Source organism: Phasianus colchicus, chromosome 3 (genome assembly GCF_987193195.1).
Source record: "Phasianus colchicus chromosome 3, bPhaCol1.hap1.1, whole genome shotgun sequence".
In the NCBI taxonomy this organism is placed as follows: Eukaryota; Metazoa; Chordata; class Aves; order Galliformes; family Phasianidae; genus Phasianus; species Phasianus colchicus.
Window position 1 is genome coordinate 88391335 of NC_143438.1, and position 18594 is coordinate 88409928.

Genomic DNA, 18594 nt, shown 5'->3' on the forward strand with positions numbered 1-18594 from the left:
TACAGGCAGTGCTGGCACTTTGTTTCTGGTCCTATTTCATCATTCTGGAGTTAGCCAAAGAGACAGTGTCAGTCTTATAGCATCGGTAGACTCTGGTTCACCTATGTTGAAGTAGTATCTAAAGGTCTCAGATCAAAGCAAGACCTGATGAACATTCTTGGAGCTAGCATATGCCCGCTACTCACACATCAAAACAGAAAAATCAAGAACATGTTCAGAAAGATGCAATAACTATGTCAAAATCCAAGTCACTAGTAGAATAAGAAAAATAATTCTAGTGTCCTGCTTCCAGATTGCCATATGGCTTGCTAGCTTTGTGCATAGTAATAACATGCTGTTAGAGGGAGGTCAAATCTCAGTGTGAAACAAAAGCATCAGAAAAAAATTTCTTTCGTTGTTCAGGCAGGCTCCAAGCTACTAAAGCTTGGAAAGATAATGCTAAAACAAATCCCACATCACTATTCAGGAATTCTCACACATCCATCTGTGTTACATATGTGCCTCATGCAGAAACAGAAATTTGGCTTAGCCATTCCCAATCCATTTATTGGCATCAAATTGTGCAGTTCTACATCAGTTCTATCCAGTTCTTAATACCTAAGTTGCATTGGCTTACATATAAATTGCAGGAACTTCTCTTCGCTCTTTGTAATTCTAATTCTAGTCTAAGAAATATTTGTTTCTTTTTCTTTTAGCCAGAATTCTGCCTGGTTGAGTAAGGAGTTTTTGTGTTGTCTCAGTTTTGTGCTGATGGTGAAGCTGTCTTGGAAGGTGAGCACATAGACAGTCTCAGGTGGGATATCCTTGCTGTCCTCTTCATACACACATAAAAAAAAATCTTTTCAAACTTAATCTACTTCCCTGTCAGTTGCAACATCCCTCCCTACCTCCTATTCCCAACATCAGTGTCCTAATTTCCTCCCTGACTGATTGCATGAGTCTTTTTTCCTTCTGCTGCTGCTGTTACTGTCATTGTTACCTGTGTTATTTGAAGAAGTTTTCTGCAGTTCAGTTAGGCATCTTGAAGCCAAGGAAAAATGTGATAGAAAGTCACAACGATTGGGAGGCATTCAGTGGGGACATCTGCTGACAATTCTGTTAGGTCAACAGCCTATGGTGTTGACAGCCTGATAGTCTTGAAACTTAGAAAACTACAACACTGGAAAGCTGGCAACTCATGCTGCCAGAAATCTGAGGGTCACTTGTCATAACAAATGCATGCACAGCTCCTGATCTGTCAGGGTAAAAACTGAGCCTGGAAGATACTGAATACCTTTGCCTGCTGTTATGAGAAAAGCAAACAGAAATTGATCAGATTGCAGATAGGCTTGGCCTGGATTTTCTTACAAGAACACATCTGCAGTGCTGTGTCCAGTGCAGGATCCCCAGTATGTGAAAGACACCAAAAAAACTGCAGGGAGTTTAGCAGAGGGCAACCAAGGTGACTGGGGTTGGAGTATTTGCCCAGGCAGCTGAGGATGAGGCAGCTGTGTTGTTCAGCCTCAGAAGGCTGAGAGAACATCTTAATGGGAGGCTTTAGGGAATATGGAGAGAAGTTGTTGCTTAGAACGTACAGAGAAGGGCTTGAAGGTAACAGATGTTAGGAGTGGTTACTAAGAAAAACTTTACAAGGATGGTGGTCAAATTTTTGAGCAGGGGCCCAGTCAAAAATCAGCAGGATAAAGTGTTGAGCAATCTGATTTTAGCTGGCCTTTCTTTAAGCAAGGGATCAGACCAGTTGGCCTGCAGAGGTCCTTTCCAACCAGCTGGAATTCTTAGTCCACATATTATCTAGCAGAAACTTAGAAACTCTTGTCACAAACATGCTTCATGTGTTTGTAGAAAGTAAAAAAGAAAAAAAATGTTTTAGCTAATGTTAAGTTAATGGCTAAAAACTAATAACCAGTTAGTGGAATCCATTAACATTACATGGGCAAGAAAAGAGAAGTGTGGTAAACATAAGCAAAACTGCAAGCTTTAAATTATTTTGAAAGTCTAAAAGACTTTCAGGGAACTCCAAATATCCCATGTTAATGAAGAAATAAGGTCATTGAAAACTTTTTCTTCAGAAAACATCAAAGAGATTATTTGACACTTTACTTTTCAAAATATGAAATGTGACTTAGAATTCAGTTTTTTTGGTCTTCAAAGAGAAACTATTTTGGTTCCATTTTCTCATCTCCATCTAATCCACAATGTCAGAAATAATCTGTAAATATGAGGTAGAATAATTTTTTTTGTTGTAACAGGATACTTGGCTAGAGAGTGTGCAGGGATCTCTGACAGGGATCTCTGAAACAAGAAGCACCTCAAACCTTTAGAAGTCTACTTGGCAAACCAGTAGAACTGAGGTTGCTTCTTTGTTCACTGTTCGTTATAGCCACTTGTTATCTTCTGAATCTGCATCCGTAGAGTGAAATTTTTCAGGTATATCCTTTGCCAGAAGGTCACAGTTTGTGGCTTGTTAATGAAAGCTCAGTTCTTTAGGTGTACAAAACGTAGGCTGTGTAAAAACACCACACTCCCTTTAACCATTTTCACTTCCTTTTGCCACTGTTTGCTTTTATCCCAACATTTGATTTAATCTATGTGGACAATTGTGTAACTCTTATTTTGAAATTGGACATATTTTATTGTCCTTTCTCCATTAAGCTAAGGCCAATTAGTTCTATTTATGTTGCCCCTGAGCTTTTCATTTTCAGTTCTTGCTGAAATATACTTCTGATCCCTGCAAGACAATTTGGGTAGTTTAGATTTCAGAATGGACTGTTCCCAGCAGAGTCCTAAAAAGACATAAGGGCCAACTATTTGTAACATCCATTGCTTGTTCGTGAGGTGGCATATGCAGGACCCCAGGTAATCCATGGGACAGATTACTTTGGAATGGCTGAACGGAGACTGCAGATGGGCCTGCTTTTATTATCAAATGCAAAGGGGACCACTTTTACAGCTTGCAATAAAGTCTCTGTTACAGAACACCACAGCTCTTACTTTTTATTTGTGTGTTTGGCATGGCCATGTTCTGCAGAAAAGCATCAGGCTCTTTATGTCTACCACTGGAAACACTGAAAAACCCCATATCAGCTGTTCCATCTGGAGAGACAGGGTAAAAATATCCAATTATGCAGCATGTCAGGATTGTAGAAGGCATGTCAGGCTTGGGAGACAGTCATTGTGTTGGATGTTCTTCACAAAAATCTTCTACCTCTGTAATCTTCAAGGTATCATTGCAGCCAACCCAATTGCTCAACCTAACAGATGTCAGATCCAAAGAGTGACTTGCCATCATGAATTCATTAAAAAGGTGAAAAACAGCCTTCCCACATAAGACTCAATGAGTCATTAAAAGGAAGAAGGACCTTTCACTCAGGCTGTGCTAGCTGAAGATATGACTAAGAACTGCATAAAATGGGGAGCGAGGCTGCAGGAGCCCTCTTACTCGTTTGTGTTACTAGTCTGGATGAATAAAACATGCCCTGTTGCAAGCCTGGCTGGCTGTAAATGTCTCATCTGAAAGTGTAGGTATCTGGTGTGTGTACGTACATGTACACATAATGCAGAGAAAGGCAGAACTCATGCTGGAATGGCTGAAATGCTGATAGAAATTGGAGAGTTATTGTGTATAAGGGTCATTAGCTACATCGTCACAGAGATCTAAAGCAATCTCAGACCAAACAGTCAGTACATTTTCTAAAAACATTAAGTATCTTTTAGCATAAGAGGTTTCTCCTGCAGATGCTTGCTTTTTCCCATCTGTGTTTAAAAGGAATATGATGTGGTACAGAACAATTCTTTCTTGCCATAAGAAAAATACCCTGGTGAAGAAAATAGGGCTGTGACTGCCTAAGGACATAAGACAATGTTCAAATTCAGATCCACAACCCCTGATCTGAATTAAGCAGAAGGAGACTTTTACCCTTGATGTCTCACCCTCAAGCAAGCACTCAATTAATTTATATACTAGCCAGCATAGAGGAGCGTATAAAAGGGTCCCTGGGCTGTTTTTAACCATATCTGCTGTGAGCTATCACCTTCTGGCAGTGGCACCTGCCTGGTGGTGTGCTCTGCAGCATTGTGCTGCCACTGATTGATCCAAAGCCCTGATCTCTGTGGAGTGCAGTGGTGACGGAACCAACACATTTTTTGGTGAACTGTTTTATATAAAATACTTATCCCTGTATGTTTTATGGAATCACTGTCATCACTCTCTATACTTACCTGAAACTATTTAGCTTTGAGTAAGAAAAGTAAAAGAAAATCGCTCCCAATTAGGATCTTGCTAAGGAATGTTAATGCAATCTCAGGTCCTTTCCTTACCTGGAATCACTACAGAACTTCCTAATGAAGCAGTCTGATTCTCAACTTCACTTTTAAGGATTTATCAGGATAATAGGCATTATGACTTTTTCTTTCTCTATATAAAACCCATAGAGGAAAACAATATGAATTAAGGTTGTTAATTCCCAGATATCATAAGGAGAATGAAGAGAATACTTTGAACTGAATAGCTTAATTGTACATCTTTCACAGTGTTTGAAAAACACGGGCTTACTTTATATACTTACTGCCTTTATTATCTGTACAATTTGTAACCAGAAATACACAGGAGTCAATTAAGTTTTTCAAGAAAAGTTTTCTTTTCTTTTCCAAATGAAAGTATCATATATCATGCAATATCAACTCTAGTGTTAGACTAACAGAAATTTACTGCGGCGTGTCCTCGCAATGAAAATTTGCAGCTAGATTAATGTCCCTTTAGATGGCATTAAATCAATTTCATATGTATGCTCGTATTTTCACCAGAGTGACATTCTGCAATAGCTGATGTTTGGTAGGGGCAGCAAAGAAAAAAGCTCAGTGGATTTTTAATCAAGTTTCATGAAAAAAAATATATATATATATGCATACCAGACAAGAACATACTTCATGCTTCACTCTCTGCAAAGAAGTCTTTATTTTTCTAAGTTAGATAGCTTCCTACATGTTATTCATACATAGTATGTTAACTGTGCAGCTTCCCACAGCTGAGGAACATCCACAGTTGTACCTATATAATCTGAAAAGAACTGATTTTTTTTTTCCCACTTTATTGTAATAGTTCTTAAACACCTTACACTGCAACAATTGTTATGTGGGATAAAACCCATGTGACAGATAATTTCTACCAGTAACCTGGTAACAAACTTGAGCCTGTTTTGCATTGAGTTTTCTATCTTTCTGTGTCTTAGCTATGTTGATTAACACTAGCTCTAACTCAGTTCCTGTGCTTCTAAGGGGCATCCAGAAATGATGTCATCTTCTTATTTTTCTCCCAAAGAGGGACTCAATTTAATTTTCTGGAAGGCTTCATATGTCTTTTGTCACTTATTTCTTAACCCTTTGTCCTGTCATGCTGAATACTTTTTGTCAGCAGAGTATGCAGTTAACATTTAATTACCAGAAAAAGAGGACCTTTTTTTTTCTGCTATTAAAGGCTGCAAAATTATAAATTAATACCTGGGTCAAGAAGAAACTGACCTATTAAGCATTTATGGTTGTAAATTGCTTGGATGACTTGCATTCAGCTTTTATCAACAGTGCTGAGAGAAAGGGAGGCCTCTTCTGTGCGCATTCAGTGTGCAAAAAGCAAAAGAGAAAATCAACAGAGGCTATACAAATATGGTTCCCTTCTAATACACACATCTTGCAGCATTTTTATTTTTATTTTTAATTATTTATATATATATATTATTTTTTTTTCCATGTGATTATTATTTAATGTCCAGTACACGGCAAACTATCCACTAGCAGAAGTGTAAATGAAAAGATGACTGCAAAAAATCTCCAAAGATTCGACAGCTTTAGAAGACAGATGCTATGTAAACAGCTGCTAAAAATGTGCATGGAACAGTCATTGCCTACACCTTCACCTGCTTTATTGCTCTCAGGAAGCACTTTTGAAGTTTCCACGTAGGTGAATGTCTTTCTAAACCTAAAGATGAGCTGCACAAGACTTTTTATTTCATATATTTCTCTTTTGGAATATGTGCTGTGTGTTGTATTTATTGATTCTTTAGCTGTGTTGTTGTTTGAGGCTTTATGATGGAAGAGAATGGGAAAATAAATGTTGAATGTTATATTAGATTTAGGCTTAAATTGGGTTTACGTGGAAAGATTTTGGTGGTGGGGGGCTGCAGAGGAGACCTCTGTGAGCAAAACCCAGCACTGCACCATATCAGAGCCAGCTCCAGCTGCTCCAAAGGAACACAACACTAGGCAGAGCTGAGCCATGAGTGATGCTGGGTGTGCTCTGGGAGAGCAGATTTAAGAAAGGGGAAAACTGCTTCACAGCAACAGCTGGGAGAGAGGAGTGAGAAATGAGAGAGGAGCAGCCCTGCAGGCAACAAGGAGGGCAGGAGGTGCTCCATGCACAGAGCAGAAGTTCTCTGCGGCCCAGGAGAGGCCCACAGTGAGGCAGGCTGTACTCCTGCAGCCTGTGGGCACCACACAGAGTAGATCTCCACGTGCAGCCATGGAGGAGCCCACAGTGCAGCACTGGATGAGGCTGAAGGAGGCTGCAGCCCTCACAGAGCTCCCACAGGAGCAGCTACAGCCTGAAACTGCAACTATGGAGAGGAGCCTGCAGAGGGGAAAGAGGGCTGGGGGAGCTGCCATTTGTGTGAACCCCTGCTGTTGGAGCAGTGCTTGGAGAGCTGCAGCCTGTAGGAAGCCCACACAGGATCAGTTCAGGAAATATGGCATTCTCAGCGAGGGACCCATGGAGCAGAGACAGAGAATGGCCATGAAGACACCACACAGATAAAGTGACATGGACAGACTGCAGCCCTCATTCCTTATTACTCCATGATGCTCAGGGAGAAGAAGGAGAGTTTGCTTTTAGTTTCTTAAGTTTGCTTTTAGTTTCTTACTGCTCTGGTCTGTTAGAAATAGGCGATAAATTACCTTAATCTCCCTATGCTCAGTTTCTTTTGCCTGTGACAGTGATCAGTGAGCTATGTTCCTGTCCTTATCTCTACCCTTGAGCCCTTTTTCACTGTGTTTCTCCTGCTCTTCCTTTGATGAGGGGACTGAGAGTGGTGTAGTGCAGTTCAGCTGCTCATCAGGGTGAGGCCACCACAGGGTTTTGTTCTTCAAATGTTCAATTTTTTATTTTCTGCTCTACATTTTGGATTTTGTACGCATACAAACATATACCCATACACATACTTCCTCTATCATTTCTATTGCCTTTCTTGCCTGTTTTAAAAATCACTTTTTAAATTTTCTGACTATTCTCTGTGTCATATTTAATTTAATCCTCTATTTATAACCATGGTAAAATGAAGAATCACTCAGAGATTTTCTGTGCATGGTTTGCAGCAGTTTTCATAAATAACGATTTAATAAAAAACAGACTCTATTTTTTACACTCTAATTAAAAATTAAGAGGAATGTGTATATATATATATATATATAAAAGCAATAAAAATGGACCAAAATCTTCTCTCAGCTGCATGCACTGGGCAGATTAGATTTGCTGGATTTACTCTCATTTATAATACGTGTGGAGAGAGAAGCAGAGCTTGCAATAACTACTTTAACAAAGCGATGAGCTAGGAGGAGTAACAGGGTAGTAATTAAAGAGTGCCTCCAGCATGTTCTTTTGAAGGAGCTCATATAGTTTTTCTCACACTCACAGAGTGTTACCTGCACATTCGTTAATCACAAAACTTAGAGATTTTCAAGGCAGCTAAGCAATGACACCATTGAATTATCACAGCTCAGCTGGTTGTACACTTTCCTATCACTGCCCTACACTGTTGTGTGGGGATTTAGCAAAATTGTTCCAATGTGATCCTGTCAGAATTCTGAGGAAATCCTCTCTCTATGGTATTTAATTGTAATGCTCCAACTGACATTTCTGTATCTGGTATTTTGCCTGTGAGTTTCCAGAATGATTGAATCAGGACTGAAATCACAGTGTTTTTGGCAACATATCAAGTGAGGTGATCCTTCCATTTAGTGCTGGTGGAAAACTGTTTTCAGTTCTGGACTCCCTATTGTAAGAGAGACATAGACATATGGAAGGTCTGAGATGTGGGACTGTTCAGCCTGGAGAAGAGGAGGCACAGGGGAATCCCATCAATGTCTTTGAATACCTGAAGTGAGGATGAAGAGAGGATGAAGCCAGGCTCTTTTCAGTGGTGTCAATGGCAAGAGGCAATTGGCACAAAGTGAAACACAGTTGGTTCCATCTAACCATCAGGAAGCACTTCTATGCTGTATGAGTGGCTGAGCACTGGCACATGTTGCCCAGAGAGGCTGTGGAGTCTCCTTCTTGGACCTGGACGTGCCCCTGTGCATTCTGCTCTGGATGTCTCTCCTCCAAGCCATTCTATGAGTTTGATTCGACATTACTCCATGCCACAGACAGATTTTTGGTGAAATTCAGTTGCAGTTAAGTAAGCTTAAGTTGCCAGAGATCTGGGCTTCAAGAATCCTGATTTACTTTTTTTCCCAGCACACTGTTGAGAGCTTTCGCTTCGTAGTGAAACAGTGCCTTTATTAACTGGCAAAAACAGTGGTGTGTGAGGGTTTGAGAACACAGTTTGGAAAGACCTCTGTAGATACCAAATCTGCTTTCTGCATTAGTATAATGGTAGTAAAGGGTAAATGGATAAGAACAACTGTGAGGTATGAAACAAAATTACGTCTCAGAACTGCTAGTGAGGCATTGGAACAGACTGCCCGGGGAGGTGGTGGAGTCACTGCCTCTTGAGGTGTTCAAGAAATGCGTAGATGTGGCACTGATGGACATGGTGGGCTTGGTGGGGATGGGTGGATGGTTGGACTTGATGATCTTAGTGGTCTTTTCCAAATTGAATGATTCTGTGATTCTTTGCAGAGAAAACAGTAATTCAGTAATATTTATAAATTTTCATTCCTTTGCTTTTCTCGGGGAAAAAAATAAAATGAAAAAATACCCAAACATATTTTCACTTCTAAGCTTGTCTCATGTTGAATTATTTTAGGTGAACCTGAGACAATTCAGATATACTGCTTCTCTGGAAGGAAAAGGTTGAGTTTAATGTGACATTTGAATCTAATCCCCTTCCATGATTTGTACAATAGGAAGCACACCTAAGAAGCCACTGTGCCATGTTTGAATCAGAATGTGTTATTTGTATATCTGAAACTGCCATTTGTCCAGTTCTGAGAAAAGATTTCTGCTGTGGAAGTAAAACTCCACTGTTATCACAAAGGAGGCAAATGCAAAACAAAGGGGACAGGACAAATCATGTTTTTAAAATCACAGTGTTCATTAAGGGACAGCACATCACATATGGAAATGAAAAACTTTCATGTGCTAAATGCTTAAAAGTGAAAGTCTTTGTCCTAAGGGAGGGAAAGAACTCTCATAAATTAAAGCATTCTCATTTGGATTATTAAATAATTTCCCAATGGGAAAAGAGTAAAATTAGAAAGAGTACATTTAGAGTGAGAACTGTAGGTTTTAATGAAACTCTTTTAGACTAGTGGAAAAAGGTTGCCATGTTTTTTGACTAATTCTTGTAAAATCATTCACACTTGGTCCCCAGAGGGCCCCAAGCACTGTATGTGAGGGAGGCTGGAGCTATTCTACTGATGAGACTATCAGTGAGGGCTCCTGAGATTGCAGAACTCAGTGATTGGTAACATGGAGGGTGGGTGTTGGCTTAATGATTGGTATTAAGACTGTGAGGCAAAAACATTCATGAGAATGGGACTGAAGCCAATTATTCTAGGGAGATGATTGTTCCCCTCTACTCTGCCCTCGTGAGGCCCCATCTGGAGTACTGTGTCCAGGTCTGGAGCCCCCAGTACAAGAAAGAGAGCTGTTGGAGAGGGTCCAGAGGAGAGCACAAAAACGATCAGGGGTCTGGAGCACCTCCCTTACAAAGACAGGCTGAGGGAGCTGGGCTTGTTCAGCCTGGAGAAAAGAAGGCTGTGGGGTGACCTCATTGCAGCCTTTCAGTACCTAAAGGGAACCTACAAGCAGGAGGGGAAACAACTCTTTGAAAGGGTTGATAACTGCAGGACAAGGGGAAATGGTTTTAAGTTGAGGGAGGGGAGATTTAGGTTGGATGTCAGAAGGAAGTTCTTTATTATGAGAATGGTGAGGTGCTGGAACAGGCTGCCCAGAGAGGTTGTGGATGCCCCATCCCTGGAAGTGTTCAAGGCCAGGTTGGATGGGACCCTGGGCAGCCTGGTCTAGTATTAAATGTGGAGGTTGGTGGCCCTGCATGTGATTCTGTGATTCTTTTAATATTTTTGCAAATGGTGCTCATAGTTTTTGCAAGATGGCCTTGCATGGATAAGAACTGGAGTCAGCCAGAGACTGGATGTGACTTAAAGCTTTTTCCACAGTTAATTGTTGTTAAAATACAGGATTGTAATAAAGAAGTCAGAGGTAACCGTACAAAGATAATATTTATTTATGCTTTATATACCTACATATACTGACATTTATTATTTCCTGTTGCAAGCAAGTCATAATAATCCTGTGTCTGGCTTCATAAAGTGTATGGATTTGAAAATATGTCTGTATCAATATATAGCATGACACAGCCGGCTGGCATTTTGTGTGCATCTAGCTGTATTTCTGCAGAGCTAATCTCATCTTCCATCCAATATAAAACTGCCAGGTTGTCTGTCATGCCAGTAGACCATTTATTTTTCCACTTGTGCATAGTTAAACCTCGGTTTGCAAGCAGCTTTTTAAGTCTATCTCGTTGTTGTGTCACAGTGTGTGTATGTCTGTCTCTATTTCTTTAGTTCTTTGGATTGACAAATACTGTGTTGGGAACTGCCCCAAAAACTTGTGAACTCAGCATTAGAGTCCTTTGGATATCAGCAAACACTTTATCTTTCAGACATACACAGTGAGAGGTTAGGAGAGAGTTTTTTGTTTGTTGTAACCTCAGTGCTGTACACTTTATGCTGTTAGTGAAAAGGATTTTAATAAAGCCTTGTGGGATTAGGAAAAGGAGGTAAAAAACTAGTCTGATTATATCAGAATCAATTAACTGTACTGAAATCCTGGTTCTCTGATGATGGACTTCTAATAGAAATGAGTTTCCCTTCACTGTAGTTTATAACAAAGTTCGAGAGCTGAGTAAATCAGGCCACAGAATTACAGCCTCTCTCTGACTTCTAGACAGCATGAAAAAATATGATAGAGAAAAAAAGGTCATCAAAGTCATTATTTTGTCACTTTTATCACAGTATAAACAACTGCTCAGGTTTCTGAATATTCACTGATCTATGTTTCTCTCCCTTTTTTGCATTCTTAAATTTAGGTCAGCCTTTCAAAGCAAAGTTAGTCATTCTTCATAGAGGCACAGCTCTATCTGATGCATTTTTGTAGGCAGCTCAAGGTGTTTCATTTTTGCCTGGAATGTGGCAGTACAATCCTCCTTAATAAAATAAATAAATAAATAAAAATCCTGTAGAACAAAAAACAATTCCAAAGAATTAACCAGAAAAAAAAAAAAAAAAAAAAAAAAGGGAACGATTCAAACTTCAACTAGCAGAGATATGCAGCTTCATTGCCTATAAAGTATGTGCCAAGAGAAGAGGTTTATAAAAACTGTGATTTTTCCTCCTTCTCAATGTAATACTTATGTACCCATATGCATATTATATATCTTGGAACACAAACCTAGCAACTCTTCTGTAAAAGTGTGGCAATGAGGAGGTAACAAGCATCTCAGACTGTGTAGGTGCAGCCAGCGTCATCCAGAAAAGGGAAAAATGGCAGATCTTTAAAACTGTATTTCTCACACTTGTGAGACAATTGTGTATTGCTTATTACATCTTTTTTATACACACCAAATCCTATCCTGCTGAAGTCTGTTGATTGTTTTTCCATTTGATGACTGATAGTAAGTGGAGGGGCACGTGGCTTGCAGGCTGCCCTCATGGAGGCAGTAACAATGATAAGCCATGGGAGAGAAGATCTCTGTAGGACAAAGATATATTGTCATCATAAATATAAGCATATCTTTTATTTGGTCTCCAGATGTAACTGTTGCCAGTGCAATTTCTTGATCCATTTGGTCTAATAAACGATCTGAGCCCACTAGCATAGCATGCACATCCCTACACTCATCTTTTAACAGGAAAGGATGTTAAACAGCTGGGATGTTGACATCTGTGACTGCTCATACTGCAGAAGAGAAGGCTTAGAGGGGGGGTCACATCCATAAATACCTGAAGAGAATACAAAGATGAAGCCAGGCTCTGCCAGGGCAATGGGCAGTGGGCACAAATTGAAGTACAAGAGGTTCTATTTGACCATTAGGAAGTACTTATGAACTGTGTGGATGATAAAGCACTGGCACAAGTTGCCCATAGAGGCTTTGAAGACTCCTTGGAGATCTTCAGAAGCTGCCTGGGCATGGTCCTGGGCACCCTGCTCTAGGTGTCTCTGCTTGAGTGGGAGTTGAACCAGATGGACCCAGAAGTCCCTTCCAGCTTCAGACATTCTGTGATTCTGAGGCACTGTGAAAATACTGAAACATGAAGAGTTGGGTTGCTTTTTCCTTCTCGGAGAGGTCTAAATTTGGAAATCTTTGGCACTGATGGTGGGAGATTAAACCTGTTGGTTCTTGCATGATGTATCTATCCCATAATCATGTGCGTGTGTATTTCCTATTAGCTGTAATAAGGATTATATATTGAGAGCAGATGCTATTTAACCAATAAGTGTCTCATACTATTACATCTAGGTTTATTTAAATGCTGTGCCTCTCCATGCCATGTGAGCACTAGAATTCAGCTTTCAACAACAAGCCATGGAGAAAATGCTCACTGCTGCTGATCATCAAACTGCAGGGATGCATTTCAGATCTACAAGGCTGACTTTTCTTCTAAAGCAAACTTCCCTGTTAGCAAACAAAGTCTTGAACTACAAAAAGTGAGTGTTTCACTTAACTGAATACTGCCATGCAAAAACATCTTGGATATGAGATGGTAAACCTCTGTGTTAAATGTGTGCTCAGTCTGGCTTGCATATAGATGAGATTTTGACCAGAGTTAATAAAAAGGCAGAGATTGGAGAAAGAAAAAAATCTGCTACAAGTTTACTTTGGGGGTGAAAGTTCTGTTCGGTATGAACTGGGTTCTCTTGCTTCTCAATTAGCAGTCAGTGTCCTAAATATAATCAAGCTTACTTTTCAGATCAGATAAGTCAGGGCAACAGGTCAGAAAAGCCTCTGTGCAAACTCTTGTGTAACATAATGGGCAATGCAGTGTGCCACAAAAAAAAAAAATCAAGGGTAAAAAGAGAGAGAGAGAGAAGGGAGGGTACAAGAGAAGAAAACCAATAAGAAAACGCATTTACTGTACACGAGTTGTATAGCACAGGGATCTGAAGTGAGAAAGGTAGGGATTTTCTTATCACACACATACTTCATCTCAGTCCTCATCTCTTTCCACACACAAAAGCAAAGGAATAGGCTCTGTCTGTATAGGATAGGATGCCTGCGCATCTAGCAACTCAGGACTGTCCAAGGATCTGTCTCTTTTGGGTGCTCATGCCTTCTATTCTTGAGCCCGTGGGCCTGCTTCTTGAGTTCCTGCAGGTAGAAGGAGATAGATTTTTTAGAAGCTACAGCTGAATAATATACAATAATATACAATAATATACAATAATATACAATATACTTATATATATATAATATATATACAATATATAATATACAATATGAAGTTTCATGATGCACAACAACCTTATGGTCAAATTTTGCCTGGGGTATATAATGTCCTCCAACTCACTTTGCATAAATTGCTGGTTCTGAACTCTTTGGCCAGGAGGTGTTTTGGAACATCTCTGTGCTATGAGTGGGAAGCAGTCCTTAGCAGACACCATGGGATACTGTGGTTAGGGTTTAACAGTTTCTATCCAATGCACAGGAGTCTAATGTGATCCCCTTGTTTCATAGCCAGATTCTTTTTTCTCTCTAAGATGACCAGGAGTCAGCCCTAAGGAGGAGCCCAGCCTGTATGAATCTATAAGAAAACAACTGAAACCGTGTTCTCAGTCTTCAGTTTTATAGAAATCCAAGTTAATTCAGTGACACTTGTCAGTAAAAATCCATATTTATCCACGCAGTTTCTCAGTGTGGGTGCAAATGTGTGGCTGAGTTAGATCTATACATTTTTGAGCAGCTGGTTATAATCGTGTGGGTGACTTACTTTTTGCACGGAACATTTTTTTCCTGTGTATATTTAATGTGTTATGGAAGATGAGCACATGTTGGTGGTTGAATATACTGAACACTCCAGAGCAACAGAAGGAATGACCTTACTGACTGGGTCTTTTGGTGAGCGAGGGAATGTTTCTCTGATGTTTGGCTTTTGCTTCAACCTTACAGGGATATTTTTTTGCAGTGCAAATGTCTGACCAGTCCTCCAAAGGCCGAGATAAGCAATTCCACAGGGAAAGCAAGTCAGGCATTCAAGACACAAGGAGATGTTGAATTCACAATACTTTTGTCTGTTTTTCTAACCTAAACCCAGACTTAACAGATGGTTCCCGAGGTATGTTTCTTGACCTCCTGTGCTGTCACTGAGTCTGGAAATCCCCACTGCAATTACTAGCAAGTTCCTCTGTCCTCATCTGTTATGAATGTTGACTCCCTTGGGAGAACACAAGCAAGAAACTGAGTCATGCTGACACTGTGATACTGAGCTAACACAAATCATTATCCTTTGCTTTTGGGGGGAGTAATATATTGTTCCATTTTGTTAAGACTGTCCTTCCTTATCCTCCTCAACTCTTAGCAATTAAAACAATATATTTAAAGGCCAATACTCTACTGCATGGGAAAAGGTCAATTATAATCAGAAAAAGAAAGGAAGTCAAAGGGACAGAAGGAGATAGTTCTGCATTGCTACAGACCCCTCAGTAAATTTTGCAAAACACAGAATGCTGCAAGCCCTGGAAAGATTTCAACAGCAGGCCCTTTTGTAAAGCTGAGTGGCTCTACATCCACTTTTGTAATTGCAGTCTTTGCTTCACTTACATTACTCTTCCTCAGCTTGACTAAGTTTTTCTATATTTCCCGTCTATTTTCTGAAGAGGCAATTGTTGTGAATGGTGGAGAAGGTTGAGTGCCTAACTGAAATAAAGGAAAATTAGTTTTTAAGGAGAGCAAATTGGATGGAATAGGACCCATAAGGATAACAAGCTGGCGATAATTCAGTGTAGTCTTCCTGTTCTGCTCCTGTTTATTAAATATTCTTATTGACTTCTGCTTCTCAGTACTCTGTGTTCCATGGTGTACTAAATTACAGTAACTGAATATTCTGTCTACATATGCTGACTGGTCATTTGAGAGATGAGTGTACTTAAGACAGAAATGCTTTCCTTTAGTCCTTGCATCTTTGAAATGCCTATTATAAAATGCACATCTGTGAGAAAGCACTTTCCTCTGCCAAATGAGAGTTAATGCTGAAAAAGCTACAGAGCTAAACAAAAGAATAATTTTTAAGGAGGAACCTTCTTTCTGACTCACAGTTCTGTTTCCTATCCACAGCTAGGATTGTGGGTAGGAATTAATGCCAGTGCCTCTACAGATAAACCTTCCCTCCAATAAAATAAGCCCTACCACAGAAACATTTCAGAAAGCTCAGTTTTCCCTTATGGAGATCTAGAAATGCTGATGGACATTCTTTGGCTATATAATTTTTGGTTATATAAATTTTGCTTTTTTTTTACCTAGAGAACACGATGTTCTGAGTGCCAGCCATTTCTGGCAACAGAGGGTAAATTGCACAAGGCAGAGGAATGCTCTCAGAAAGAAACATACATTTTTCATGATGCTTAACTGATATACTGATATCACTTTCTCTGAGTTATCTTTGAATGGTGTGTCTAAAACTCTTTTGGACGATGCTCAGATGTGTCATGGGGAATAGCATAAAGCAGTGACTTCTCTCAGTAGATTACATTGATGATGCCATCATTCTCTGGAGGGAGAGTTTTCTCTCTGTGGATGTACACTGTAATTTTGTAGGCAGATGGCTGGTCTTGGCCAATTTTCTTTGATACTGCAGAATGGACAAGATGTTCCAACTTTCTCCCCTTTTCAGAAGAAGAGGAGAAGGGAAAATATCACTTTTCTCACTTCCATAACTTCTCTTCCCCTTCCCTAACTGCTGAGTTGCACAATCCCATTCCCACTGTTTTTTTGTGTTTTTTTTTTTTAACCTAAAAAGAGATTTAAAATTCTATATTTTTTTCCTGTAATGTGGCAGACTTTCATTGCCTATCCCCCACAGCATACTCTATTCCTGGGAGACAGAACGTTTGCTGGGTTATAGCTCAGAGGGTCGTTCACCTGAAGAACAAATTGAAACTAAATGTCCCAAGGGCCGGGAAACTATGTGCTCGTTTTACAACAGTGTGACCATTTTTCAGCAGTGTGGTATTTCCTCCAGCTGCAATTTTTTTTAAGTGTCACTCATATTTGATGTGTTGGTTGTGCTCTGAGAACGCTTCTTGTAAGAAACTCCCAAAGGAGAAAAATTAAGGGAGAGAGTCCTGGTTTCCTAATCCCATTGAAGCTTGCTTCTTAATCAGATATTGAACTGCTCAACAAACTGCTCAGCACAAAAGAAAGTGCTTCTCCACTTCCTCAGAGGTAGAACTTACTTACAGGCTTGAGAAATATTTAGGAATGAAAATAGTCATGTTTACAGACTTCAAATACTTCTAAAGGCAGATGGAAACAGAACAGACTTAAAATGCTAATGTTCGTGTATACATACATTCAATTTCTTGATGCTCCCGTATCTCACATTACAGAAGTACCTTTATTTCCTGAATGAATGATGGAGATTTGTCCTGCTTCTCCTGCACACCAGCCATTTCTTGTCTTGCATTTGCTGAACTAAGAGTAAGACTAAGTGCTCTGTCTTGCTTAGCTATCTGCAGCAGAGGCTAAACATGCATCCAAAAGGGAATTCTACAAATTCAACATACACTAGGTAATTTGGCGGCAGCAAACAGCAGCTGTTCAGAAAACATTCAGATTGTTGTCACTGATCTCTGTTTTCCATTTGGAGTAGCACTCTTTTAAACCAGCTATAGCCCTCTCCCATTGAACTGGGCCCTGGAGCCTCATACCTCTCATCAAAGCTAGGAGAATTTCTTTTGCCTTAGAAAACTCTAAACTTTATATATAGGCCTTTACTGGGAAGGACATGTATTTCTAGAAAGAAATAGACAGCTTTTTATTTATTTTTACCTAGTTTACATAAAATTGTGTCCATATGTGAAATAAGTGTATCTAATTACTGTAAGATGTCATGCCTAGCCAAATTACTTGAACTCTGGCACCCCAACTCAGAGAAATATTTGGGAGCAGAAAAAGCAATTCTAGTCCTTCTCAGTACATTCAAGGTGCAGGTTTTATACCCTGGGGATTCTTTCAAACAATTAAGGCTGTTGAAGTGTTTTGCTTTATGTTTCCTCTATGAAAGCATATTTAATTTGTTTGGTATATTTAAAGCAGGAGGCTTGGGAATTTCCTCAGCCTTCTGATTTAAGGAGTCCTTCAACTCCAAAGTGCAGTCTTCAGAAAAACAGTAGATTCTTGTTCCCATGCTTGCATGAGAGGAATCATTGTGAATTATGAAGCAAGCCTGTCAGGTTCAGATGTTTCTCAGGGTCAAATTCAGTCCATTTAATTCAGGAGTCTATTTTATCACTCTGTCATGGAGAAAGGAAATGAAGGAAATAGAAGCAACACAGGTGAACATAATCATTTAGGCAGAGCAGATTTATTCCATGTGTTTTTATTGGTTTTTTTTTTGTTGTTGTTGTTTTTTTTTTTTTCAAGATGAAGAATTTCAAGAGTAGTTTTCACTTGTTTCTTTTTTGTCACTGTGGAATATTTATTAGAACTGACGTATTGAAATGTCCACCTCTTGAGAGAAGGTAAACCTTCAGAGTGGAATGGATTGGATAATCCATTCCATGACAATTCTCTAAGGGATGTGATCTGCAACCTTAGTTGTTAACACATAGCAGGGGAGCCTCATATGTTGACTGTAAGAAATAAACATTATAGAACCCTGAGCAGGGCGGAGGCCCCACGGCCAAACCCTGTGATCATCCTGCAGGGATGGGAACTTCATGATACTGTTGAAAATGATAAAATATGTTGGTTTTCTGAGCCAGTCCTGAGCTACTAGTTTTCCACCTTCCTGCCAAAAGTGTGTTTTCAAGTAAACTTTGCAAAACAAAAGAATATTTGAGTAAAGTCATTCAAGCTCCACCTGAAAGTAGGAAACTAGTATAAAATGGCTAAGAGAGATGGAATCTGTGGGAGGAAGGATATCATCATAGACAAGGGAAAGATACCATCACAGACAAGCTGGGAGGACACCTCTGTTTTCTGGTACCAGTTAGTGGGCTGTGCCTGTCTTCCCCCTCTATAGGAACACTAACTGGGTAAGATTCACACACTTACCTGTATGAAATGCTTCTACCAGAAAACTTAGAAATCTCTGTAGTTATTCCAAAATTTAATGCGACTGTAGTTGGCTGTGTTGTTCATGTTCTTG

The 18594-nt window shown here is 39.7% G+C and overlaps 1 long non-coding RNA gene across 1 annotated transcript; it reads left to right on the forward strand.

The window, feature by feature from the left end:
- Positions 1-8737: 8737 nt before the first annotated feature.
- On the forward strand, positions 8738-12931 carry LOC149918731 (uncharacterized). Its single transcript, XR_016465675.1, has 3 exons — positions 8738-8798; positions 9012-9057; positions 12750-12931. It is a non-coding gene; the product is annotated as an uncharacterized LOC149918731 (long non-coding RNA).
- The last annotated feature ends 5663 nt before the right edge of the window (positions 12932-18594 follow it).